The sequence below is a fragment of the Nycticebus coucang genome, chromosome 16 (genome assembly GCF_027406575.1).
Source record: "Nycticebus coucang isolate mNycCou1 chromosome 16, mNycCou1.pri, whole genome shotgun sequence".
In the NCBI taxonomy this organism is placed as follows: domain Eukaryota; kingdom Metazoa; phylum Chordata; class Mammalia; order Primates; family Lorisidae; genus Nycticebus; species Nycticebus coucang.
The window spans coordinates 3331759-3357765 of record NC_069795.1 but is presented as its reverse complement, the minus strand read 5'-3'; the positions used below and the strand labels follow the sequence as shown (position 1 = coordinate 3357765).

Below are 26007 nucleotides of genomic sequence, written 5' to 3'. Positions count from 1 at the left end.
GGGCCACACAGACCTCTCTCCCAGAGCAGTGCGCGCGGAGGGGGCGTGGCAAACGCGCTAGCCCCGCCCCTGTTGCATAGTCATAAAGCAGGAAGCTCGGCCCTGAGGCCCAGCAGGCCTTTGCTTACTCCCGGGCGCGGCGGGATGGGGGCGGGGCCTGGCTGCGGGGGCGTGACCGGCCCCCAGCCCAGCCCCGGGCCTCACTCTCCGCCCCCTGCGGAAAGGCCCTGCCCCGCGCCCGCCGACGCGCAGGGAGGGCGGGGCCAGGCCTGACCAGGCCCCGCCCCCTGCCTGAATATTGATGCGGTGTGCGTCGGCGTCGCCCTCCTCCCATTGAGCGAGGCTGTGTCGCGTGGCCTAGCGTCGGCGTGACGGTTGGACGCGGGCGCGGCACTGCGGGTCCCGATTGCTGCAGCCGCTTGTCAGTGTGATGAAGATTGGCACCCAGGTAAGCTGTCACTCAACCGCTCCGCCGCCGCCGCCGCTCTCGCCGCCGCCGTCCCTATCAATCACACCGGCCCGCGGCCGTCGCCCACTGCTGCCGCTGCCACCGGATCGGGCGGGCCAGCGGCGCCCTGGAGGGCCCGCAATTGACCCGCCGCCTGGGGCAGGGGGCGGGGAGGGGGCGCGGGTGGGGGAGGGGAGCGGGCGGCCTCGGGGAGTGCGGGCGCAGTCTGCCGGGCCCGCACGGGGGCGCGCCCAGTTTGTGCTTTAGTGTGGGTTTAGGGACGCGGAAATTTCTGGAAGGCTCCGCTGCCGCCGCGCTGGGCCCGCTCTAGGCGCGCGCTCCTAACCGTCCCTTTCGGAGAGCGGCGCGCGCCCCTGCGCGGGGCGGGGGCGAGGGGCGCGGGGGCGCGCCGAGCCGTGCCGGGCGGGGGCGCGGGCGGGACAGACGTGAGGGCCGGGGACGCGCAGGAGGCGGGGGCGGGGCCGGGGCCGGGCGGGCGTGAGGGCCGGGGGCGCGCGGGCGGGGGCGCGGCTGCTGTGAGGGCCGGGGGCGGGGCGGGGCCGGCTTGCGGGGCGCGAGTGGGGCCGCGTGCTGGCGGAGGCGGGAAGATGGCGGCCGCCGACCCCGGCCCCGCGGGCCTTGGCGCCGAGGGACGCACGGGAGCGAGCGCGCGCGGAAGGGCAGGTGTCACGGGCTGCCCCAGCTACCCCGGCCTCGGCGCGCGCCGACTGGTGGGATGCCCGGGGGTGCTTTGAGGGCTGTGTTCTGGGTGCCCTGCTGGAGGGTTCCTGGATTGCTTGCAATGTCTGACTTAAACGGCTGATGTGACAGGGATGACAGGAAGTGTTTGGCAGGGTCTGGCCGCCTCATGGATTATCACATTCCTTTTGAGAAAATTATATTACTTGAAAAAAGTTAACGACCGAGTCAGCTTTATTTCGTGCTATGGCTCCCGAAGTACCTTGTTTGTGTGGGTCCGTTAGGTGTCCTGCCCACGTGTGTCTGAGCACGTGTGGCTGAGGGCAGAACGAGGCCGGGTGGGGTCCGCCCGTACGCACCCCAAGTGCCTTTGCTAAGTGGGTGGCATATTTGCAGCAACTCAAGACATCTTTGGCATAGGTAAGGGGGTTCAGATTTAACTAGGTGGTGTAAGAAAGAGGTTGTTAAAGAAATAAGTGGGTTTTTTTCTTAGGAAGTGGGTACTTTCCACTTTAGGGTGAAAGAAGCTCCCAGCTTTGGTTAGGTATAGCTAACTAATAATTACATTATTTTTCTTGGCATATTGAACAAGGGTCTTTCTTTAAATATCATAAAGAATAATTACAGTTATTGGAGATTTTGGAATCTAGTTGTAATACCGTGATATGGAAGATAGCAGAATGACTCAATTTGCCTCTCATCACTTTCACCTTGGTTTCTTAGCGTGGGGAGTAGTATGTGGAGCCTTCCGTTGCAGGACAGTCATACCACAGGTATTGAGAGATTGGTTCTAGATCATGGCAGTAGACAGATATCAAATTAAGCAAGTGACATGAATTTTTTTGTTTTTCTGTGAATAGAAAAGTTGTATTTATACTATATTGTAGCCTCTTAATAATATAGTAGCAATACTGTGAACGTACAGTGATGTACATAAATGTACACACCTTACATTAAAATCCTAATGATGGACTTGCTCAGTGGCTCACACCTGTAATCTCAGCACTTGGGGAGACTAAAGCAGGACGATTGCTTGAGCCCAGGAGTTTGAGACCTGCCTGAGCAACATAGTAAGACTACAAAAAAGAAAAGAATTAGCTGGGTGTGGTGGCATATACCTATAGTCCCAGCCGCTGGGGAGGCTGAGGCAGGAGGATTGCTCATGCCTAGGAGTTCAAGGTTGCAGTGAGCTGTGAGAGGCCAGTAGCACACCAGGCAACAGAACAGGTGCTAATGCTCATTGGAGCCTTTTTGCTGGTGGGAGAGCTTGCATTAATGTTGGTGGCTGTTACTTATCAAGGAGGTGGTGTTTGCCCAAGGTCGAGGTGGCTGGTGCAATTTCTTAAAATAAGACAATAATAAAAGTTTGCTATATAAGAAAAATTTCTCTGTAGCATGAGCTGCTGTTTAATAATATTTTATCTGCAGCAGGAATTCCTTCAAAGTGCTCCTGCTTTATCAACTAAGTTTATGGAATATTCTAAATCCTTTGTTATTTCTTCAGCAATGTTTAGAGGATCTTCACCAGTAGATTCCATCTCAAAAAACTACTTTTTTTTTTGGGACAGAGTCTCACTTTGTTGTCCTCGGTAGAGTACTGTGGTGTCACAGCTCACAGCAACCTCAAACTCTTGTGCTTAAGCAATTCTCTCAGCCTCCCAAGGAGCTGGGACTACAGGTGCCCGCCACAACTCCCAGTTATTTTTTTGTTGCAGTTTGGTCGGGGCTGGGTTTGAACCTGCCACCCTCAGTACATGGTGCCGGCACCCTACCCACTGAGCCACAGGCGCCACCCCCTTCACTGAAGTCTTTTTTTTTTTTTTTTTAGATTTTATTTTATTTATTTATTTTTGTGTGTGTGTGTGTGGTTTTTGGCCAGGGCTGGGTTTGAACCCGTCACCTCCGGCATATGGGACCAGTGCCCTTCCCCTTTGAGCCACAGGCGCCTCACCTTCACTGAAGTCTTAAACCCTTCAGAATCATCCCTGAGGGTTGTCCCAAACTCCTGGTAATGTTGATATTTTGACCTCATCATGAATCACAAATGTTCTTAATGACATCTAGAATGGTGAATCCCTTTCAGAAGGTTTTCGGTTTACTGTGCTCGGAACCATTAGAGGAATCACTATGGCAGCGAAAGCCTTATGAAACATTTTTTTTTTTTTTTTGAGACAGAGTCTCTCTATGTCATCCTAGGTAGAGAGGACACCACCATCCTAGGTGGTGTCACAGCAAACTCGAACTCTTGGGCTCAAGTGATTCTCTTGCCTCAGTCTCCCAAGTAGCTGGGGCTACAGGTGCCCACCACTTTTTGGTTGTAGCTGTCGTTGTTTGGCAGGCCCGGGCTGGATTTGAACCTGCCGGCTGTGGTGTATGTGGCTGGCGCCTTAGCCGCTTGAGCTACAGGCACTGAGCCAAGTAGTAATATTTTTAAGTGAATTTTTTGAGCAGTAGATCTCAATAGAGGGCTTAAAATGTTCAATAAACCATGCTGTAAACAGAAGTGCTATCATCTAATCTTGTTGTTCTACTTTAAAGCATAGACAGAGTAGATTTAGCATAATTCTTAAATTATCTAGGATTTTCAGAATGGCAAATGAGCACTGGTTTCAACTTAAAAGTCAGCAGCTACAGTACCTCCAAAGAAGAGTCAACTTGTTCTTTGAAGCCAGGCATTGACTTTTCTTCTCTAGCTATGAAAGTTCTAGATGGCATCTTCTTCCAATAGAAGGCTGTGTCTGCATTGAAAATCTGTTCAGTGTCGCCACCTTTATCAATGATCTTAACTATGTCTTCTGGATAACTTGCTGCAGCTTCTATTTTAGCCCTTGCTACTTCACCTTGCACTTTTTTTATGTTATGGAAACAGTTTCTCCCTTCTACCTCATGTACTAACCTTGATTTCAGCCCAATTTTTTTTCTGCAGCTTCCTCACCTTTCTCTGCCCTCACAGAATTGAGGAGAGTAGGGCCTTGCTATGGGTTAGGTTAAGGGAATGCCGTGGCTGGTTTGATCTTCTGTCCAGACCACTCAGACTCTCTCCATATCAACAATAAGACTGCTTCATTCTTATCATTTGTATGTTCACTGGAGAAGCATTTTTAATTTCTTTTAAAACCTTTTTTTTTTTTTTTTTTTTTGCATTCACAACTTGGCAAAATGTTTCCTCAAGAAGCTTAGCTTTCAGTTGATCTTGGCTTTCAACATGCCTTCCTCACCAAGAGAGGGGAGAGACAGAATGGTCAGGAGTGGTCAGAATACAAAACATATTTATCGATTAAGTTCACCATCTTATATAAGTGCCCTAAATCAGGTGGTGCCTGTGGCTCAGTGAATAGGGCACCGGCCCTATATACAGAGGGTGGCGGGTTCAAACCTGGCCCTGTCCAAACTGCAACAAAAAAATAGCCGGGCATTGTAGCTGGTGCCGGTAGTCCCAGCTACTTGGGAGACTGAAGCAAGAGAATCGCCTAAGCCCAGGAGTTGGAGGTTGCTGTGAGCTGTGACGTCACAGCACTCTACCAAGGGCAACAAAGTGAGACTCTGTCTGTAAAAAAAAATAATAATAATAATAATAAATAGGGCGGTGCCTGTGGCTCAGTGAGTAGGGCGCCGGCCCCATATACCGAGGGTGGTGGGTTCAAACCCAGCCCCGGCCAAACTGCAACAAAAAAATAACCAGGCGTTGTGGCGGGCGCCTGTAGTCCCAGCTACTCGGGAGGCTGAGGCAAGAGAATCACGTAAGTCCAAGAGCTGGAAGTTGCTGTGAGCCATGTGACGCCACGGCACTCTTTCAAGGGCGGTAAAGTGAGACTCTGTCTCTACAAAAAAAAAATAATAATAATAATAATAATAAGTGCCCAAAACAATTAAAATCACTGAGCACAGGTCACCATAATATATAATAATGGAAAATTTTAAATACTATGATAGTTATCAAAATATGACACAGAACATGACGAAGTGGACACAGGCTGTTGGAAAAGTGCCAATGGACTTCCAGGTGCAGGTTTGCCAGGAACCTTCAATTTGTAAAAAAAAATGCATTATCTGTGAAGTGCAATAAAGTAAAGAAGGGAAGTAAAATGAGGTCTTCATGTAGTTAATTGAATCTAACTTGATTGTTCAAGGTCATTAAATAATGCCCATAATGCCTACTGACATGGTGCTGTCTTCCCGCAGCAGTTATAGAATGCTTCATGCTTCATAATTTTATTCATTTATTTATTTATTTGAGACAGAGTTGCCCAGGGGTAGTGCTGTGTTGTCACAGCTAACAGCTACCTCAAACTCTTGGGCTTAAGCGATTCTCTTGCCCCAGCCTCCCAAGTAGCTGGGACTACAGGTGGCCGCCACAGTGCCCTTATGTCACCCTCAGTAGAGTGCTGTGGCATCAGAGCTCACAGCAACTTCAAGCTCTTGAGCTTAAGTGATTCTTTTGCCTCAACCTTCCGAGTAGCTGGGACTACAGATGCCCGCCACAACACCCAGCTATTTTTTGGTTGCATTTGTGGTCGTTTAGCAGGCCCAGGCAGGCTCAAACCTGCCAGCTTCCAAAGTATGTGGCTGGCGCCCTACTCACTGAGCTATGGGCGACAAGCCCTGGCTATTTGTTGTTGTTGTTGTTACTGTTGCAGTTGTCATTGTTGTTTTAGCAGGCCCAGGCCAGGTTCGAACCTGCCAGCCTCCATGTGTGTGGCCGGCGTCCTACCCACTGAGCTACCCACTGAGCTATGGGCACCGCCTACTTTATAGCTTTAAAGATGTGTTTAGAATTGATGAAACATGATCAGCAAAGTATGGCTTGTTTCAAAGACTAGCAGTCTTTGCTTTATGATTTAAGCGTCAGCAGGTTCCATGTTTAGTGATACTGACTGTGACTGTGTTTTATTGGGATTCCTGTGTGTATGTTTCTGCTGCAATGTATTACAACTTAGCAAAGTGTGGCTTTGAATAGAAGGAGTAGAAAAGTACTGCGTGTGAGAAGTAAGATTGTATTTGCAGCTTTCATTTCCATGCAAATTGTTAAAAACTGTTTGAAGCTGTAGCTGCTAAAGTGATGCCAAGTATAGACTGCAGGAGCCTCTGGGCCCCTCTTAACAATGTTAAACAAAATAAAAGAGTTCAAGAAGAGAACCAGTTATATTGGAATACAGTTATCTAAATATCGTGTTGACCCAGACTAGTGGTACATTCCCATTTACTAACTCACTGAGTAGGCAGATCCAGCAGTGGCTGTGGTAATTCCTTTGTTAATAGTGGTCAGATTTCTGTAACAGCTCTCAGTGCTCTATGATAATACCTGTCACTGGTGCTGCTAAAGCCCTAGGGCTTCATAATTGAAAGAGTGCTACATTGCAGCTAGAAGTTATTGCAAATAAAGATCTGACATTTTGCCAGGCTTGTAATCCTAGCACTCTGGAAGGCCAAGATGGGTGGATTGCCTAAGCTCAGGGGTTTGAGACCCCATCTTACTAAAAATAGAAAAACTAGCTGGGTGTAGTAACTTCCCAGCTCCTCAGGGAGGCTGGGGCAAGAGAATTGCTTGAACCCAGGAATTTGAGGTTGCTGTGAGCTATGACACCAGGTCACTGTACTGAAGATGACAAAGTGAGACTCTGTCTCAAAGAAAAAGAAATCTGAGTTTTTTTATTCAGGTTCACAGATATCAAGTTAAGAACAACTGGGCGGCACCTGTGGCTCAGTGAGTAGGGCGCCGGCCCCATATGCCGAGGGTGGCGGGTTCAAACCCAGCCCCGGCCAAACTACTGCAACAACAACAACAACAACAACAAAAAATAGCCGGGCGTTGGGGCCGGGCGCCTGTAGTCCCAGCTGCTCGGGAGGCTGAGGCAAGAGAATCGTGTAAGCCCAAGAGTTAGAGGTTGCTGTGAGCCGTGTGACGCCACGGCACTCTACCGAGGGCGGTACAGTGAGACTCTGTCTCTACAAAAAAAAAAAAAGAACTTCTTCACTAGAAGTTGATTTACTCTCAGCCCATCTGTTTTAGGAATATGCATGTGTGATGTTTTTCCTTCTTCAATTGATGGCAGTGGTGACAAGGAAATAATAACAGCACAGATGGAGAACTCAGAGCATAGCAGTGTGAGGTCATCATGGGGTGAGGGACATAGCTATAGCCACTTGGGGAGAGCTGTAGCAGCTCTGAATGGTTGAGTGATGGTTATATCCTGTGTTCACTGTTAAGAAGATGTGTATAGTGGAAATACAGTGTAGGAAAAAGTCAGTTTGGGAATTGCTAGAAGCTCCTATAAGGGCTGGGAAGCATGGGCACTGGGGGAAAGAACCCAGAAGCCTACAAAAGCTGTGCGTGAGTCCTCGCAAAGCCCTGGCCTGGCCTGCTGCCTGCCCTCAGTGGACAGTAGCCCTTTGCTTCTATTTGTCAGACCCTCCAGGATTAGTTATGGTTTCTGGAAAATTCACACAGAAGGCATTGTGGTAACTATAGCAAATGTGTTGTCTGACTTTGAGATTTAGAACTCTGGATACTTTTTTTTTTTTTTTTGGCAGTTTTTGGCCAGAGCTGGGCTTGAACCCGCCACCTCTGGCATATGGGGCCGGCACCCTACTCCTTTGAGCTGTAGGTGCCACCCCAGAACTCTGGATACTTTAAAGCTCTAGGGTTTGGAGAACATAGCTTAGGGAAGGGGACAGAGCAGTTTTCTTAATTCTAGCTAATATTTCTTTTTTTTTTTTTTTGTAGAGACAGAGTCTCACTTTGTTGCCTTCAGTAGAGTGCTGTGGCATCACAGCTCACAGCAGTCTCCAGCTCCCGGGCTTAGACAATTCTCTTGCCTCAGCCTCCCGAGTAGCTGGGACTACAAGTGCCTGCCACAATACCCGGCTATTTTTTTGTTGCAGTTTGGCCAGGGCCAGGTTTGAACCTGCCACCCTCGGTATATGTGGCTGGTGCCCTACCCACTAAGCCACAGGCGCCACCCTCTACCTAATATTTCTTTGGGGAAAGGGCCTACAGCCTTTTCAAAATCTTGAAAACCAGTAGTTTACCAGGTTGAGCGACTGAGGGTCTGTGAATTAGTAAAAATTTTAGATTCATTTTATTGTCATGGCTCTGTCTCTAAAGTGATATAGTACTGTCCCTCTGACAGGTCAAGCCCCAGGTCCTCTCAAGGTGTGAGTGTTCCCTCCTGTCTGAGATCGTTTCTCTGCTCAGGGTGATCCCATCACCCAAAAGCCCTTGTTACTTATGCCCCATCCCCTAGAAGAGGAAAGCCATCAGGGGACAGCTTCCGTCCATGAGACTGTGCAGGACTGTGTGCTGGAAATGCTGATTATACTGTTTGCCAGCTGTGACCTATGAGGAGTAACTGGCTGTTTCACTAGATTTTCAGGATGGCAGGGAGCAGTCTGACTTCAAGTATGCGGCTTAAAAAATAGCTGGGTAGAGCCTCGCCTGTAGCTCAGTGGGTAGGTGCTGGCCACGTATACCCAGGTTGGCGGGTTCAAACCAGGCCTGGGCCAGCTAAACAACAATGACAACTGCAACAACAACAAAAAAAATCTGGTTTGGGAGGCTGAGGCAAGAGAATCGCTTAAGCCCAGGAGTTTGAGGTGGCTGTGAGCTGTGATGCCACAGCACAGGCTGTGTCTCAAAAAAGAAAAAAAAAAACAAACAAAAAGAAATTAGGAATTCAATTTTGCAGGGAAAAAGTATAATAAACATTAAATTGCCAACTTTACATTTTTTTAAGTTCTGTGTGTATTTATGCATACTTTTCGCCCAATATTTTTGTTGTGGTAAAATGCACATAACAACATGTACATGCCTCCTTTTTTTTTTTTTTTTTTTTTTTTACTTTGTCACCCTTGGTAGAGTGCTGTGGCATCACAGCTCACAGCAACTTCGAACTCCCAGGCTTAAGGAATTCTCTTGCCTCAGCCTCCTGAGTAGCTGGGACTATAGATGCCCACCACAACAGCCAGCTATTTTTAAAGACAGCGTCTTACTTTGGCTCAAACTGGTCTTGAACCCGTGAGCTCAGGCAATCCACCTGCCTCGGCCTCCCAGAGTGCTAGGGTTACAGGTGTGAGCCACTGAGCCTGGCCATAATCTGCCATTTTTTATTTTAAAAATTTAAGATCTCATTCATTTTTGTGATTTTATATTGTTTTATGGCCATGCCTGATGTTTCGGAACCTTTTGAGCATTTAGTGTTTTGCCATCTTAAAGCTGGGTTTCCTCTACCCTACTAAGCTTAGTACCAGCCAGGCGGACAGGGAATGTAGGTGGGAAGGGCCACTGCTGGGTAAGGGGGTATGCTGGTGCCTGTCCACAGACTGAAGACATTGTCAGTGGGAGAAGGGGCCTGCTTCATAGGGCTGTAGTTCTTATTTTTCATAAAACATATTCATTGATTCTTTTTTTTTTTTTTTTTTTTTTTTGTAGAGACAGAGTCTCACTTTATGGCCCTCTGTAGAGTGCCGTGGTCTCACACAGGTCACAGCAACCTCCAACTCCTGGGCTTAAGCAATTCTCTTGCCTCAGCCTCCCAAGTAGCTGGGACTACAGGCGCCCGCCACAACGCCTGGCTATCATTGATTCTTTAATGACAAGTACATTATGAAAGGTTTGAGTCAGTTTTTTTTTTTTTTTTTTTTTTTGAGACAGAGCCTCAAGCAGTCGCCCTGGGTAGAGTGCTGTGGCATCACAGCTCACAGCAACCTCCAACTCTTGGGCTTAAGCGATTCTCTTGCCTCAGCCTCCCAAGTAGCTGGGACTTACAGGCACCCACCATAACACCTGGCTACTTTTTGGTTGTAGTTGTCATTGTTATTTGGCAGGCCCGGCTGGTCTCGAACTCGCCAGCTCAGGTGTATGTGGCTGGCGCCTTAGCCACTTGAGCTACAGTCACCGAGCCTTGAGTCAGTTTTTAATGATGGCAGTGATAGTGAATTTTAAATTTACCAACCATAGTAGATCATCCAGCTCAAAGTCTTTTAAAATGAATTGTAGATGGAGCACAGTGGCTCATGCCTATACTCCTAGCACTCTGGAGGGCCAAGGCGGGAGGATCTATCGAGGTCCAGAGTTCAAGACCAGCCTAAGCAAGAGTGGGATCTGTCTTTACTAAAAAAATAGAAAAATTAGCTGGGTGTTTCAGTAGGTTCCTATAGCCCCCGCTACTCAGGAGGCTGAGGCAGGAGGATTGCTTGAGCCCAGGAGTTTGAGGTTGCTGTGAGCTAGGCTGAGGCCATGGCACTCTAGTCTGGGTGACAGTGAAACTCTCTTTCCTCAGAAAAACAAGAGAAACCAAATTGTAAAGCCATTAAAATGCCTTTGTTAATAAAATTTTGCTTTGTGGACATATATGGACCTTTGGGTTTTAGAAATCCTTTTTTTGGTGCAGATTTTGTTTTAACAGGATTTACTGTCTGTTATTTTATTTTAATATTAAACTTTAAATGGCATCTCCCAAACCTTGTTTGAAAAATAAAGTGATTCTTGACAAATGTTTTCTTTGGAACGAGTAATTTATTGACTGAATACTCTCAGGGATGGGGGTGCGTGGAAGGGAGGGGGACAACTTGGCTGTGGTTTCTGAGACATAATCACTAAAACTTCTCACACAAAATGTAAACTCACTGAACTATAGGGATATGCAGGCTCGCTAACTATACCTAAATGATACCTTGTAAAAGTACCTTTTTTGAATGTAGGATTTTAGCTGTTTTCTTGGATACCTTTTGCTAAGACACAAGTTTGGCCTGGGAACGGGTTGTTGACTAAATGTTTCTAAATGTTTCCAGAAGTTTGGTAACAAAAAATTGAGAGATACAGTGTATCTCCAGCCATTTCTGGCTTCTCCAGGCTACCTGTTGCCCTATGAAGGTACTAGAACTAAAATCACTCTAGAGTTTCCCTCCTTTCCATGGCAGGGAATTGTGCTGCTGTGCAGAAAGCAGTCCTTTGAGGGGGACAGGCTGGTTGGACTTACCAGGCAGGCAGCTCACAGAGAGTGTCACCAAACTGAGCACATTTTAGATGGTTTAAAGTAGAGTTAGAGTTTTTTTTTTTTTTTTTTTTTGTTTTTTTTTAAGGCTTTGGTGAGAGTTCCTATATTTCTTTCTTTCTTTTTTTTTTTTTTGTAGAGACAGAGTCTCGCTTTATGGCCCTCAGTGTGCTGTGACCTCACACAGCTCACAGCAACCTCCAACTCCTGGGCTTAAGCGATTCTCTTGCCTCAGCCTCCGAGTAGCTGGGACTACAGGCGCCCGCCACAACGCCCGGCTATTTTTTGGTTGCAGTTTGGCCGGGGTCGGGTTTGAACCTGCCACCCTCGGTATATGGGGCCGGCGCCCTACCGACTGAGCCACAGGCGCCGCCCGAGTTCCTATATTTCTTTTTTTGAGTTAGAGTTTTTAAAAATATATAATATCTCTTTGTAAATCTATAATTAAGGCCAAGGGTTGGCAAACCACAGATCTTCAGGCCAAATCTGCAGTAGCCTGCTTTTGTATGGCCCTATGGCTAAGAATGATGTATACATTTTTAAAGAGTTGTAAAGAAAAAAAAAGAAGAGTAAGTAATAGCAGCAGCATGTGGTCCACAAACCATTTACTATGTGGCCCTTTACAGTTTGCTGGTCAGCCCTCACCCCAACCCCTCATTTCTTTTTTTTTTTTTGAGAGAGTCTCACTTTACCACCCTCAATAAAGTGCTGTGGTGTCACAGCTCACAGCAACCTCCAACTCCTGGGCTTAGGCGTTTCTCTTGCCTCAGCCTCCGGAGTAGCTGGGACTACAGGCATCCAGCTATTTTTTTTTGTTGTTGTTGTTATTGTTTGGCCGGGGCCGGGTTTGAACCCCCCACCCCTGGTATGTGGCCCCGACACCCTACCCACTGAGCCACAGGTGCCGCCCCACCCTGCATTTCTTAATTGAAGCAAATTAAAGCTGGTCTGGCTCTCAGTGAAATGAAATAACATGGCCTTTGGGGGAGTAGGAACGACAGGTGGGTAACAGGTGAGAAATTCTTCTTGGGGAACGCACACCTTGCTGTGACTGGCGTACCTTGCCATCTGTGTAAAAATAGTACCCGGAGAAATAGCTCTTAAGTCATCAGTAGAGTTACAAGGTAATACCTGGAACCCCGCTTTGATGACTAGCTCCTGCTGAGCATTGGGGAGCCACCTGTGCCAGATAAGTCAGCATGCAGGGTCATGTTGTTTCCTGTGGCTTCTGTACCTCACCCAGAGCCGCTGTGCGGAGCCCCACATGCACCTCCCTCTATGCCCCAGAAAGCAGGGCAGCCCCCTTGGTCAGGGCTGGCTTAGGAGGGCTGATGAGGGCCGGACGGGGTGTTAGTGGCCAGTACCTGCGGGGCTGGGGGTGAGGGTGCTGGGTGAGGGCCTCTCTTTGTAGAATTCCCTCCCTATTATTTTTTGTTCAATGTCTCTTTTAGAATTTCTTCTGTAAAAGAAATTTTAAAAAGGAGACTGAATAATCCCCAGCTTTTCTCAGTGCTTTTGTGGTAGTTTTTTTATGGACCTTTTGACTGGTCAGGATAATTTTTAGTTAACTGGCCTGAGGATGTACTTGTTTATTTAAGTGTATGTTTCTGTTTCAGTTTTGATATTAGTCCACTGTATCCTAAGAATATAATCAGTAACTATTTTAAACTTCAAAAATCTCTTCGGCAGCGCCTGTGGCTCAGTGAGTAGGGTGCCGACCCCATATGCCGAGGGTGGCGGGTTCAAACCCAGCCCCAGCCAAACTGCAACAAAAAAATAGCCGGGCATTGTGGCGGGCGCCTGTAGTCCCAGCTGCTCGGGAGGCTGAGGCAAGAGAATAGCGTAAGCCCAGGAGTTAGAGGTTGCTGTGAGCCGTGTGAGGCCACGGCACTCTACCGAGGGCGGTACAGTGAAACTCTGTCTCTACAAAAAAAAAAAAAAAATCTCTTTTATGTGTGTTATTTTTCCTTATTTAAAAAGATACCTATGCCGAGAGCGGTGGCTCCTGCCTATAATCCCAGCATTCTGGGAGGCCGAGGTGGGTGGATTGCCTGAGCTCACGGTTCAAGACCAGTGTGAACAAGAGTGATACCACGGCACTCTACCAAGGGTGACAAAGTGAGATTCTGTCTCAATAAAATAAAATAAAATAAAATAACTATATGAATTTTGTTCCAAATAGAGAATGTAGTTGTTTTTATGGAATAGAATACATATTGTGGCATCTTCTCAGTATCTCTCCCTTCAAAACCTAAAATGTTTTTCTAATATAATTTTCTCATATAATATTAAATAATATTGAAAGTGACAATTATAGTACAAATAAAATATTCTAATATATTTTTCTTTTTAACTCTATTCCTGATAGGGTGTCATTAAAATTATATGAATTTTTATCTAGTCCAAATAATCAAATGCTCAAAAATATTTATTGTATATAATATGCTTTGCTAAGTTTGATATGGTCCCCCACTAAAAGGAGGCATCATAATATTATATTTATGAATATGTACAGTATGAAATATGTGTGTGTGTTTTGTACTATATAGGTTACGTGGGATCAGTTGGGAATGAGGCATTACAGCTCAGTGAATCCCACAGATGATAAAGTATAACCTTTAGGCTCAGTGCCTGTAGCTCAGCGGGTAGGGTGTCAGCCACATACACCAGAGCTGGTGGGTTTGAATCCAGCCTGGGCCTTCCAAACAACAATAACAACTTCAACCAAAAAATAGCTGGGTGTTGTGGTGGGCACCTGTAGTCCCAACTACTTGGGAGGCTGAGACAGGAGAATCACTTAAGCCCAAGAGCTTGAGGTTGCTGTGAACTATGATGCCACGGCACTCTACCCAGGGCAACCTAGTGAGACTGTCTAAAAGAAAAAACAGCATAACCTTTAAATGCCCTATAGTTCATCTTCAGGGTATTTAAGAACGCCTCCAAATGATCCTCGATGTGTTTACCTTCCCAGAGTGCTCTGTACTCGCTATCAGTACTATGGATAAGTTATAATTCCTGTTGCCAGAGAGGGTAAATTAAGATATTGAAGTTTAATGAACACAACTTTATATTTAATAAATGGTACAAGGATTGTTCTAGAACTCAGTTGAGATGTGGGTGTTAAATGTTGATTTTAGGTAGGATGAGGGTAACCACTAAGGACTGAGGATAGTATGTGCAGCTCCAAAGCACTGGAGGGAAACATGGAACAAAGGAGACTGTAGGCCAGGCTTGGTGGCTCACACCTGTGATCCCAGGCTCTGGGAGGTGGAGGCAGGTGAATCCCTTGAGCTCAGGAGTTTGAGACCAGCCTGAGCAGGAGCGGGACCCTGTCTCTACTAAAAATAAAAATACAGCTGGGTATTGTGATGTGTGCTTATAGTTGCAGCTACTAGGGAGGCTGAGGCAAGAGGATTGCTGAAGCCCAAGAGTTTGAAGTTGCTGTGAGCTATGATGCCACAGTACTCTACCCAGGGTGACAAAGTGACACTCTGTCTCAAAAAACAAAACAAAACAAATTTTACCATTTCAACTAAAGGGAGTTAAGAAGAAAGAAAAAACAAAAACAAGAAGTTTGCATGGTATATTAAAAAAACCCAAGAACAACAAAAAATAATTTGCACAAATAAGCCCACATCTATTTAAAAAAGAAACCAAGAAAAAAAATCCCAAAAAACTAAAATGGCATGAATAGGTGGTGGTGCTTGTAAGCTCAGTGGGTAGGGTGCCTTCCACATACACCTAGTCTGGCGGGTTCAAACCTGGCCTGGGCCAGCTAAAACAAAAATGACGACCGCAACAAAAAAATACCTGGGCGTTGTGGCGGGTGCCTGTAGTCCCAGCTACTGGGGAGGCTGAGGCAAGAGAATCGTGTAAGCCCAAGAGTTTGAGGTTGCTCTGAGCTGTGATGCCATGACACTCTAACCAGGGTGACACAGTGAGACTCTGTCTCAAAACAAACAAAAAAATAAAATAAATAAAATAAAATGGCATGAATAAGTCCCTATATACCTGGACTCACAATTAACATAAGAGGATTAAATCTTCCAGGTGATAACACTTATTGTTCCATAGAAAAATGGTATCTGGTCAATTGCTTTACATAAATGGTCTATGTACAACTGATGTAAGTAGTAACAAAACAAAGAGGTGGAAGCCGTGTCAGTCCTGACAAAGCAGGTTTAAAACGTTAGACAAGCTGAACTCAAAAGTGTTAAAAGAGGGGTACTAACATATTATTCAAAGGTATAATTAATAATCATAAACTTCTGTATACCTAACAAATAAAACTTACAGCATGGATGGAAATAGGAGGAATTAACAATTCTACACACACAGGGAGAGACTTTAATAATGAGTCTCAGTGAACTGTAAACCAAGTAGATGGAAAAGAAGTCAGGATTAGGGCGCTAGTGACAGTTTGGGCCGGATGATTCTCTGTTGGGAGCTGCCCTGTGCACCGTGAAATACTGAGCCGCATCCCAGCCTTTGTCACTGTGATGACCAGAAATGTTTCCAGACATTGCCAAATTCCTCCTCAGAGCCAAACTGTTTCCAGGTGAGAACCACTGATATAGAAGATTTAAGCCATGTGGCTGATTTGTGCCCGACAAAACATGAAGTATAGATTCTCTTCAATTACATGAAATAGTTAATAAAAACTAGCTGTGTGTTAGGCCACAAAGAAAGATCCCAAGTTTAAAAAAGTGAATACTGGGGGCGGCTCCTGTGGCTCAGTGAGTAGGGCGCCGGCCCCAGGTCCTGGAGGTGGCCCCAGCCAAAAACTGCAAGAAAATAAAAAAAAGAATACTGTAGGCCACAGTCTTAGACCACAAGTGATGCCCCTTGGTTAGAACCTAAGGATAGCTAACCTGTCTCCCTGGACGTTTTAAGTCCCTCTTTGTGTATCTCTTGGGCTAGAGAGGAGGTCAGAGACTCTGTTCAGACTCTGTAGAAATGAATGAATGACAGTAAGAGGGCGCCATTTCATAACCCGTGGGATGAGGAGGGCAGGGCATAGCCTTCAGTGTGTTTATTAGCGGACAAGAAAAACAGTGAGGCGGCGCCTGTGGCTTAAAGGGGTAGGGCCCCGGTCCCATATGCCAGAGGTGGCGGGTTCAAACCTTGTCCTGGCCAAAAATAAAAAAAAGGAAAAAAAGAAAAACAGTGAATTCGGATTTCAACCTAAAACACTAGAAAAATTGGCTCAGTGCCTGTAGCTCAAGCGGCTAAGGCACCAGCCACATACACCAGAGCTGGCGGGTTTGAATCCAGCCCAGGCCTGCCAAACAACAATGACAACTGCAGCCAAAAAAGAGCCAGGTGTTGTGGCGGGCGCTTATAGTCCCAGCTACTTGGGAGGCTGAGGCAAGAGAATTGCTTAAACCGAGAAGTTAGAGGTTGCTGTGAGCTGTTATGGCACAGCACTCTACCCAGGGCGACAAAGTGAGAGTCTCTCTCTAAAAAAAAAGACATTAGAAAAATAAAATTAATTCAAGGAGAATAGAGGCAAGTCTGGTTTTACTCTCAAATGATTAAGAAGAAATGAGAATATAGTACTTTTAGGGAGGGTTGTAGATTTGTACACCATCTACAATGTGGTGAGAATAAATTTGAGAAGGTATGGAAGATAAATGACAGAATTGACCTTTGGGGTAGAAAAGCTGTGCAGACCAGACACTTTAGATGACATTGAGAAAGTAGTCAAAGATTTATCTTTTTTTTTTTGAGACAGAAAAAAAAAAGATAAATCACTTTGTCCCCCTCAGTAGAGTGCTGTGACATCACAGCTCACCTCTTGGGCTTATGAGATCCTCTTGCCTCAGCCTCCTGAGTAGTTGGGACTATAGGCGCCTGCCATGATGTTCAGCTAGTTTTCCTATTTCCCGGTCTTGATCTCCTGAGATCAAGGGATCCACCCACCTCAGCCTCCCAGAGTGCTGGGATTACAGGCATGAGCCACAGTGCCAGCCACAGTGCCAGATTTATCTTTAAAAAGGTACTAGGCACAGATGGATCTGTTAAAGCAAAGTCTCATGGAACAGGTAACTAACTCCTATGTGGTATAGGTTACAGCATCTATTTACTAAACAGAAACTTGAGCACCTGCTATGTACCAGATTGTAGTCATGGCTGAGAATACAGTAGTGGACAAAAACAGAGTCCCTGCCTGCCAGGAAGTATGAAAGGAAACAAGTTTATCAAAGACTTTTCAAAATAAATGGACAAGGGAGAAGGACAGGGAGTGGAGAGGAGACGGCAAGGACCCTAATTGACTATATTAAGAATCTGGGGGGGGAGGCAGCACCTGTGGCTCAGTGAGTAGGGCGCCGGCCCCATATACTGAGGGTGGCAGGTTCAAACTCGGCCCCCCAAAGAGCAACAACAACAACAAAAAATAGCTGGGCGTTGTGACAGGCGCCTGTAGTCCCAGCTACTCAGGAGCCTGAGGCAAGAGAATCACCTAAGCCCAGGAGTTGGAGGTTGCTGTGAGCTGTGTGATGTCATGGCCCTCAAAGGCGACAAAGTGAGACTCTGTCTCTACAAAAAAAAAAAAAAGAATTTGGGGGCTCAGCGCTTGTAGATCAAGCGGCTAGAGCACCAGCCACATACACCACTGGTGAGTTTAAATCCAGCCCGGGCCTGCCAAACAACAATGATAACTATAACCAAAAAATAGCTGGGTGTTGTGGCCGGCGCCTGTAGTCCCAGCTACTTGGGAGGGTGAGGCAAGAGGATCGCTTTAGCCCAAGAGTTTGAGGTTGCTGTGAGCTGTGATGCCACAGCACTCTACCTAGACACCTTGAGACTCTGTCTCAAAAAAAAAAAAAATTGAGGGCCAGGCATGGTAGCTCATTCCTATAATCTCAGCACTCTAGGAGGCAGAGGCAGGTGGATCTCTTGAGCCCAGGAGTTCTTTTTTTTTTTTTTTTTTTTTTTTTTGCAGTTTTTGGCCGGGGCTGGGTTTGAACCCTCTGCCTCTGGCATATGGGGCTGGCGCCCTACTCCTTTGAGCCACAGGTGCCTCCCCGAGCCCAGGAGTTCTTGAGCCCAGGAGTTCGAAACCAGCCTGAGCAAGAGTGAGACCCCATCTCTACTAAAATAGAAAAACTAGCCAGGTGTTGTGGCGGGCACCTGTAATCCCAGCTACTGGGGAGGCTGAGGCAAGAGAATCACTTGAACACAGGAGTTTGAGGTTGCTGTGAGCTATGACACCACGGCACTCTAGCCTGGGAGACAGAGTGAGATTCTGTCTCCAAAAAATTTTTTTGATCTTTATCTGGAAGCCAATAGAAACCCCTTGAAGGGTTTTAGACAGGTTTGCCATCAGATTGAGGTTCCCAGAGACTTTCTTTAAAGATTTGGAAACATGGCAGGGAACCGGTTGGTCTACATAGTAGAGTATGATGGCGTGTTGAACGGGAATAAAGGGGATCTCTACGCTGCCAGGGAGCATCTTCAGCATATATGAAACAAAAAAGTAAGGCTCAGACCTATGGCCTTTTATCTAGGAAAGTCCAGTGAATATTGGCTTATGATAAAAAAGACAACTAAGCTCAGACTAGTAAGCATGGGGTTCCCTTCCCTGTGCAGGACAGAAAGGACATGGCTGTAAGCTGGATTTCTGGCTGTATTTTCTATAGTTAGTTCAGTCATTCATTTATGAGACAGGGTCTTGCTCTGCCACCTGGGCTGGAGTGCAGTGGCATGATCATAGCTCACTGTAGTCGCACACTCATGATCATAGCTCAAGTGATCCTCCTGCCTCAACCTCCTGAGTAGCTGGGATTACAGGGGCCTGCCACCATACCTGGCTAAGTTTTTTTCCTTCTTTATAGAGATGAGGTGGCTCTGTGTTGCCCAGGCCATCCAAAGTTCTGGGATTGGAGGCCTGAACCTATGCTCCCAACCCGTAGTTGTGGTCTTGGCACCATAAGGGAGGAAAAATATGCTTTCCTTCTCCTCATCTTAGGTTCATAGCTGGGACTCCCGTAACTAAAGACAGATTAAGAAGAGAAAGGCACACACATTTATTTAATATAGGATTTAGGTGACATTTTCATAAGAAAATGACCTGAGCATATGGCTGTGCCTGGGTGTTTGTGTGCTAGGTTTAATGACAGTACGAAGTTGTGGGGAAACCTGATTAGAAAGAGGGAGTGTGAGCTAAGTGTAATGAACAGGCCTGTCTGGTCAGATGTCGGTGTCCGTTTTTCTTTGGAGATCAGCGTGTTTCCTCCCTCCAGATAGGGAGGGTGTGTCTCCTGTGGGTCTCGTACCCTGCTGCAGGGAAGATCAGAGAACCCTTCTGGGAGAAGGGTTGGGAAAGGTCAGCAAGACTTTCCTGCACTTGCTGTATCTTTCAGCTTAAAACATTCAACATGCCAAGATGCCAGATTTGGGGATAGTATATCCTGACCTTTGTCAAAGCTATATGAATGTTTTTATATAGCTTTGAAATAAAATTAAATCAAAATGGAGAAGGGAGGAAGTAGTCTCCAAAACTTGAAAGCGAAAGGAATCAAAAGAACCTAGAAGGAATTGAGTTGGTGATTTAACTGTGAGAGAGAAGAATTATTTCAAGTAACATCGAAACAAATTGTCCATCCTCGCTGGGTAAATCCTAAAGACAAAGTATTTACAAAGGGCTTGGCGCCTATAGCTCAGCGGCCAGGGTGCCAGCCACATACAGTGGAACTGGCTGGTTAGAACCCACCCCGGGCCTGCCAAACAACAATGACAACTACAACAAAAAAATAGCCAGGCGTTGTGGCAGGCGCCTGTAGTCCCAGCTACTTGGGAGGCTGAGGTAAGAGAATCGTTTAAGCTGAAGAGTTGGAGGTTGCTGTGAGCTGTGATGCCATGGCACTCTACCCAGGGCAACATAGTGGGACTCTGTCTCAAAAAAAAAACATAAAGGGCGGCGCCTGTGGCTCAGTGAGTAGGACGCCAGCCCCATATGCCGAGGGTGGTGGGTTCAAACCCAGCCTCGGCCAAACTGCAACAAAAAAAAATAGCCGGGCGTTATGGCAGGTGCCTGTAGTCCCAGCTACTTGGGAGGCTGAGGCAAGAGAATCGCGTAAGCCCAAGAGTTAGAGGTTGCTGTGAGCCGTGTGACACCACGGCACTCTACCCGAGGGCGGTACAGTGAGACTCTGTCTCTACAAAAAAAAACAAACATAAAAACAAAAGGCTATGAAGTAAATATGAAATCAAAGCAGTTAAGTAAATACCTTGTAATTCCAAGTTGGAATTGGAGGTATCAGTGTTAACTTTTTTCTTTTGATACAGGGTTTTGCTCTGTTACTCAGGCTGGAGTGCGGTGGCATCAGCCTGGCTCACTGTAGCCTCGAACTCCTGGGCTCAAGTATTCTACCACAGCCTCTCTAGTAGCTGGGATACAGGCAGGCTCTACCACACCAGGCTAAGTTTTGTCTTTTTTGTAAAGACAAGTTTCAGTCTGTTGTTCAGGTTGGTTTCGAATTCCTAGGCTCAAGTGACTCTCTTGCCTCAGCTTCCCAGAGTGCTAGGATTACAGGTGTGAGCCCCTGTGTCCAGCCAGTGTTAACATATTTAAAAAAAATTTTTTTTTGAGAAAATATTCATCGATAAGGCCTACAGTGACCAGGCAATAGCAGTGAGCCCAGGTAGCACCTACGTTCTCTAAGTGTCATCCGGACTGTGAGGAGTCAGAGCCCATTGGACAAATGGCAGAGTCCAAGATTAACACGGAAAATTAACATGATGCACCTGGATATCTTGTTTTACCTGAAAGCAAGAAAGCTCTCAGAGCCTGGACAAGCTGGCTCAGACCTGATGTCATCCCAGCACTCTGGGAGGCTGAGCTTTGTGGATTACCTACCTGAGCTCACCAGTTTAAGATCAGCCTGAGCAAGAGCAAGACCTCACCTCTAAAAATAGCCGAGTGTTGTGGCAGGCACCTGTAGTCCCAGCGACTCCAGAGGCTGAGGCAGGAAAATCACTTAAGCCCAGGGGTTTGAGGTTGCTGTGAGCTCTGATGCCACAGCACTCTATCGAGGGCAACACAGTGAGATTCTGTCTAAAAAAAAAAGAAAGCTCTCAGAATCACCAGGGCCATGTGAAGGGCTGTGGGAGCTCATAGAAGGAGCTTACATTGGCCAAAGATGGGATAATTTGGAGCATCATACAATATGTGTGTGTGTAAAAGAAACCTCCTTTGAAAATGTTTAAATTCTTGGGATTATAATGTGCTGAAAACAGCCTCTCTGGGCAGTACTTAGAAAACACTAGAGAACCAGCACTTTATTTTGAAAACTGATAACCAAAGGGAAAGAAGCAGGCATTTAAAATCCCATCACTGGGGCTCCAATGTAGAGAAGGGACTGGGGAGGGGTCGTAGGAAGTGTGGGGTGGGAGAAAGGCCCAGGAACCGTTTCTGGGGTTCAGCAGGTGGAGACATGATGGGGTGCTTTACCTACTCTTCAGTGAGGTGATCTGAGTCTTTCTGTAAACTTGGTTGTTTTCTTTTCTTTCTTTCTTTTTTTTTTAGATTGAGTTTCACTATGTAACCCTTGGTAGAGTACCCTGATGTCACAGCTCACAGCAACCTCAAATTCTTGGGCTTAAGTGATTTTCTTGCCTCAGCTTCCTGAGTAGCTGGAACTACAGGTGCCCCCACAAGCCCAGCTATTTTTTGGTTGCAGTTGTCATTGTTGTTTGGCAGGCTCTGGCTGTGTTCAAACCTGCCAGCTCTGGTGTAGGTGGCTGGCACCATAGCCATTGAGCTATAGGTGCCCAGCCAGTGTAAACTTGATTGTTAAAGCTAGAGGACTCTTCCCCAGAGTGAACTTCTGGAAATAATCTTCACAATGGCAGTCAGGATCTTTGTTACCCTACATTTCTTTCTTTTTTCTCAGAGTCTCAGCCTCCTGAGTTGCTGGGGCTGCAGGGGAGCCCACCACCAAGCCTGGAAAATTGTCAATTTTTTCTGTATATATGGAGCCTCTCTATATTGCCCAGGCTAGCCTGGGTCTCCTGGCCTCAAGCAGTCCTCCAGCTTCAGCCTCTCAGAGTGCTGGGATTATAGGCATGAATCATGGTGCCTGGTCTATTCATGGAACAAGTCTCCATCAACTTGTTTAAATAGTGTTTGACGTCGGCCAGGCACAGTGGCTCATGCCTGTAATCCCAGCACTCTGGGAGGCCGAGGCAGGTGGATTGCTTGAGCTCACAGGTTCAAGACCGGCCTGAGCAAGAGCGAGACCCTGTCTTTAAAAAGGCTCAGCACCCGCAGCTCAGTGCTTAAGGGCGCCAGCCACATAAACTGGGGCTGGCATGTTTGAACTCAGCCCGAGCCTGCTAAAACAAAAATGACGATAACAACAAAATTACCAGGCATTGTGGTGGGTGCCTGTAGTCCCAGCTACTTGGGAGGCTGAGGCAAGAGAATCACTTAAGTTCAAGAGTTTGAGGTTGCTGTGAGCTGTGACTCCATGGCATTCCACTGAGGGCAACATAGTGAGATTCTTGTCTCAAAAACAAAAATAGTGTTTGACATTTCCAGTGACACCATAATTAATAGACTGAATTGACATAACTTCTGTAGACTCCAGAATTGTACACATTAACTACTGCCCTGATTTCCTTTTTTAAATAGAGTCTTACTCTGTCACCTGGAGTAGAGTGCCGTGGCATCATCATGGCTGACATCAACCTCAGACTCCTGGGCTTAAGTGATCCTTGACCTCCCACCATGATGCCCAGCTAATTTTTCTATTTTGAGTAGAGATGGGGTCTCACACTTGCTCAGCCTGGTCTCAAACTCCTGAGCTCAAGGGATCCTCCCACTTTGGCCTCCCAGAATGCTGGGATTATAGACATGAGCCACTGTGCCTGGCAGAAATTTTTTTGAGACAGATCTCACTATGCTGTCCAGGCTGCCTAGGCCTCCCAAGTGCTATTAGGATCACAGTCGGGGCCACTGCACCGAGCCTGCTATTTCTTTTCAATTAAAAAATTTATTTCTAATTATTATGGGTACATAATATTATATGTCTGTAGGGGACGGCCTATGAAGATAGGTCCAGAGGATGTCTTACGAGTTGTTAGTTGTTTGTTTGGGATGGCGCCTGTGGCTCAGTCGATAAGGCACCGGCCCCATATACCGAGGGTGGCGGGTTCAAACCCGGCCCCGGCTGAACTGCAACCAAAAAATAGCCGGACGTTGTGGCGGGCGCCTGTAGTCCCAGCTACTCGGGAGGCTGAGGCAAGAGAATCGCTTAAGCCCAGGAGTTGGAGGTTGCTGTGAGCTGTGTGAGGCCACGGCACTCTACCGAGGGCCATAAAGTGAGACTCTGTCTCTACAAAAAAAAGAAAGTTGTTTGTTGGAACATGTGATGTTTTGATGAAGCCTACAACATGAATCAATCAGGTCTGGGTAATTGGGGCATCTGTCACCTCAGGCGTTTGTCTCTCTCTCTCTCTCTTTTTTTTTTTTTTTTTTAATGTTCGGAGCATTCTGAGTTCATGGTGTTTCTTATTTAAGGGTAATTTAGTTGTTCAGGGACCTTTCTTCCTCCATTTACATTTGAGAGCAGTTCTCTGGAGTTTCTCAGAAACAACAGGGCTTTCTATTGGGATGGCATCTGCATGACTCACAGATCGATAAAGACAACCCAATGCCATCTCCATGTCCATGGAGCCTTAGAGCCAAAGGAGGGTCTGCAGAGATGCCCAACACAAGGTCTGTTTGCACAAACCAGTGACATTTGCTTTACCGGCAGCCCACCAGAAAGTATAATTGCAATAGATAGTTGTAAAAACAGGAGGGAAGACCCTAAAATGGAAAATAATTTGACTGAGAATAACCAACCCAAGAAGACATGTGCAGAGAAGACCATCGAGCTCAGTGCGGTCAGAGGCAAGGATCTGAGGAAACGAAGGGGATGGCCTATGAAGATAGTCCAGAGGATGTCTTACGAGTTGTTAGAAAGTTGTTTGTTGGCAGCAGGGCCTTTGTTGTGTTTGGTGCTCTATTGCCCATCCATGAGACAGAGCCAGGCACAGAGAGGACCTTGAGTAGGTATTTGTGGAATGAATGAACCACTGGGTCTAATGCATATACTGTGAGCCTGCCGTTTCCCTCGGCAGCTTGCTGAGAACGCTTTTCCTCGCTGCCTCGTGTCTGAAGATTGAGTAATGGGTGATTGCAATTGACTCCTCATTCTTCTGTGGAAGGACATGTGGCTTCCATTCCACTTTGTATTATTGAGGATCAAAAACGTCTTTACCATCTAGCTTTCTTGCTTTGAAATGAGGCTTTTGTACACAGAAATGAATGCTTGACATTACTGTAAAACCAGTATTTATGGACAGCACCTGTGGCTCAGTGGGTAGGGCGCCAGCCCCCTATACTGAGGGTGGCAGGTTTGAACCCAGCCCTGGCCAAACTGCAACAAAAAATAGCCATGCGTTGTGGTGGGCACCTGTAGTCCCAGCTACTCGGGAGGCTGAGGCAAGAGAATCACTTAAGCCCAGGAGTTGGAGGTTGCTGTGAGCTGTGACATCACAGCTCTCTACCGAGGGCGACAAAGTAAACTCTGTCTCAAAACAAAAACAAAAACCAACATTTATTTTTCATTTTTCTTGTAAATTTTCTTTTTTTATTTAATTTTTCTTTTTTTTTTATTGTTTCAGGTTAATTAAGGGCACAAAGATTAGGTTATGGTGTTTGCATTTGTTAGGTTAAGTCCCTCTCATAATTGTGTCCCACCCCCAAAGGCTGTGCCGTACACCCTAACATTATGCCCATTAAGTGGGAGCACACCCAACCCTCCCCCTCCTCCCCTCTCCCCACTCCGTCATTCCTCACTCCCCACCTTGATTTGATTTGAGTTTTTCTCTTACATGGGTGTGTGTTAGATCATCTGCTGGTTTCATATTAGTATTGAGTATATCAGATTTTTTTTTATTTTTTGTGGTTTTTGGCCAGGGTTGGGTTTGAACCTGCCACCTCCGGCATATGGGACCAGTGCCCTACTCCTTGAGCCACAGGCGCCGCCCTGATTTTTTTTTTTTGCAGTTTTTGGCCAGGGCTGTGTTTGAACCCGCCACCTCTGGCATATGGGGCTGGTGCCCTACTCCTTTGAGCCACAGGTGCTACCCCCCCCCACTTTTTTTTTTTTTGAGACAGCATCTATGTCGCCCTCAGTAGAGTGCTGTTGCGTCACAGCTCACAGCAACCTCAAACTCTTAGGCTTAAGCGATTCTTTTTTTTTTTTTTTGTAGAGACAGAGTCTCACTTTATGGCCCTCGGTAGAGTGCCGTGGCCTCACACAGCTCACAGCAACCTCCAACTCCTGGGCTTAAGCGATTCTCTTGCCTCAGCTTCCCGAGTAGCTGGGACTACAGGTGCCCGCCACAATGCCCGGCTATTTTTTTGTTAAAATTGTCGTCGTTTAACAGGCCCAGGCCAGGTTCGAACTCGCCTGCCTCTGTGTATATGGCCAGCTCCCTAACCCCTGAGCTGCGGCCGAGCCAGTACATCAGATTCTTGCTTCTCCATTCTTGTAATACTTTACTGAGAAGAATGTTTCAACTCTATCCAGGTTAATACTAAAACCAACGTTTATTAATGCTACAAAGTTAAAGATCTGGTTTTTCTCTTCACTTTCATGTTGAATTCATGAATTTTATTATTCTCTTTATAAATTCAGTAAGTTTTACCTTTAAGACAACCTTTGGATAACTTAAGTTGATCCAGACCAAATATATCACTTTTAGTGATACATGTTCCATTTGCAGTGCAAATTCCCTTGCACACAATTTAAAATTACACATAGAGCAGATCTCAGGTGCTCAGACTTTGCTCTCAGAGGTGTGGCAGGA

At 46.4% G+C, this 26007-nt stretch overlaps 1 protein-coding gene across 5 annotated transcripts in view; it reads left to right on the top strand.

The window, feature by feature from the left end:
* The first annotated feature begins 321 nt into the window (after positions 1-321).
* The window catches only part of PKNOX1 (PBX/knotted 1 homeobox 1), a 65899-nt gene continuing 40213 nt past the window's right edge, over positions 322-26007 (top strand). For all 5 annotated transcript variants that reach the window (XM_053565669.1, XM_053565670.1, XM_053565668.1 and 2 more), the window contains exon 1: positions 322-448. The gene's annotated coding sequence lies outside the window, so the exon portion shown is untranslated. The remainder of the gene's footprint in view (positions 449-26007) is intronic.